Consider the following 3,084-nt stretch of genomic DNA (forward strand, 5'->3'; position numbering starts at 1 on the left):
ATATATATTTTAATATAATATTTTTATTTTATATATAGTATATATAGATTTTATATATATAAATTGTATATGTATATTATAAATTATATAGATAAATATATAACTTTATGGACATAATATGTAATGAAAAGAACAAGTCTGTAATAATACATAATAAATATATAAAATAAAATCTATAAAAGTTAGTGTACTTCTGTGTTATATATCTCATATCGATTATCTAGTTATATAGATTTTATATAAATTATACATGTATATTATAAATTGTCTATTTTATATATATATATTTAAATAGATTTTATATATGTAATTCATAATATATATTTATATGTTATATAAAATATATATTTTATAAATTAGATATGCAAATTATAAATTATATAGAAAAATATATAACTATATAAATAATATATGATGAATATAATAAGTATATAATAGTACATAATAAGTGTATAAAATAAAAGATATAAAAGTTATATGTATTTCTGTATATTATATATCTCATATATTATCTGGTTATAGAAATATATAAATTTTCTATACAATCTTTAAATTATATATGTATATTACAAACTGTCTGGAATATATATAATTTATATTTATATTTATTTTTAATATATACTATATAGATTTTATATGCATAAATTATATATGTATATTAAAAATTATATAGAATAAATATATAACTTTATATAAAAATATATAATGAGTATAATAAGTAATGCATAATAAATATATAAAATAAAATCTATAAAAGTTATATGTATTTCTGTATTATAGTTCTCATATCTTTTATCTAGTTATAGAAATATATAGATTTTCTATATATATAAAAATTATAAACTGTTATATATATTATATATATTTACCTATAATATATTTAAATAAATTTTATATATGTCATTCATAATATATTTATATATTTTTATTATATATAATATATATTTCTATTTAAATTATATATGAATATTATAAATTATATCAATTAAATATATATAACTCTGTAAATAATATATGATTAATTTAATAGGTATATAATAATAATAAATAAAAAATATATAAAAGTTATGTTTCTATATAATATATCTCTCATATGTATTATCTAGTTATAGAAATATATAGTTTTTATATATATATATCTAGAAATTATATACGTATAATTTCTAACCGTATATAATTTATATATATTTATCTATAGTATATTTAAATAGATTTCATATATGTAATTCAGAATATTTATTTATATATTATATATAATATATCTTTATAAATTATATGTGCATATTATAAATTATATAGATAAATACATAACTTTATATTTAATTTATATTAATTTATTAATTAAGATATAATAATTATTATTTCTTAATTCCATATAAAATAGAAAATATATACTTCATTCTAAAATTACTATTATATTAATATATATTATAATGTATTTATATTATTTATATAAATATAATGTATATAAATATATAATAATACATAATAACTACATAAAATAAAGTATATAAAAGTTATATGTATTTCTGTATATTTTGTACATATATTATCTAGTTATAGAAATATACAGATTTTCTATATAGATGTATATTATAAACTATCATATATAGAATATACATTTATCTATAATCTATTTGTATAAATTTTATATACAGAATTCAAAAGATATTTATATATATATTTATATATAAAACATTTTTATATTATATATATATTATATACAATATATATTTTATAAATTATATGTTTAAGTTATAAATTATATAGATAAATATATAACTTTATAAAATAATATATAATGAATATAATAAGTATACAATAATACATAATAAATATATAAAAGATATAAAAGTTATATGTATTTCTGTAGAATATATATCTTATATATATTATCTGGTTATAGAAATATATAGATTTTCTATACATATATAAGTTATACTTGTATATTATAAAATGAAATATATATAATATATATTTATCTGTAATATATTTAAATTTATATATGTAATTCATAATATATATAATATATAATATATAAATATATAATATATAAGATATAATATATAATATATATGGAGAAAATCTATATATAAATTATGTATGTTATAAATCATATAGATTAAACATATAATTTTAAATAAACAATATATAATGAATATAATAAGTATATAATAATATATAATAAATTTATTAAATAAAAGATATAAAAGTTCTACGTATTTCTCTAATATATATCTCAGCAGGACTTGTCTATCTCACACAGGCCCTTTTAGGCATCAGAGTGCTTGTAGCAAGTGTGGGGAGAGCCCTTCTCAAATCTTCAAATTTACGAAGCCCAGCCATGATAATGACGATAATATATATCTCCTATATATTACCTAGTTATAAAAATATAGAGATTTCTAAATATATGTGTATTATAAACTCAATAATTTATATATTGTATATTTAATTAGATAATTAATAATATATTTATTAATTAATATTTATTTAGATAATTAATAAATCAGAAAATTAATAAATTAATATTTAATTAGATAATTAATAATATATTTTAATATATTTTATATATAATATATATAGATATTATATACATTAATGATATATGTATATTATAAATTATTTAGGATAAGTATATAACTATGTAAGTAATATATAATGAATATTATAAGTAATACATAATAAATATATAAAATAAAATATATAAATGTTATATGTACTTCTGTAGAATATAAATCTCATATATATTATCTGGTTATAGAAATATAGAGATTTTCTATAGATATATAAATTATACATGTATATTATAAACTGTCTGGAATATATATAATATATATCTATAATATATATATATTTATATACGTAATTCATAATATATATTTATATATATTTTTATATATATTATATAATATTATACATGGAAAAATCTATATATAAATTATATATGCATATTATAAGTTATGTAGATAAATATATAACTTTACATAAATGATATATAATGAATATAACAAGTATGTAATAATGATTAATAAATATATAAAATAAAATCTATAAAAGTTTGATGTACTTCTGTATTATATA

Source organism: Empidonax traillii, unplaced genomic scaffold (assembly GCF_003031625.1).
Source record: "Empidonax traillii isolate 1590-97213 ecotype Southwest subspecies unplaced genomic scaffold, ASM303162v1 scaffold616:size383281, whole genome shotgun sequence".
Taxonomy (NCBI): domain Eukaryota; kingdom Metazoa; phylum Chordata; class Aves; order Passeriformes; family Tyrannidae; genus Empidonax; species Empidonax traillii.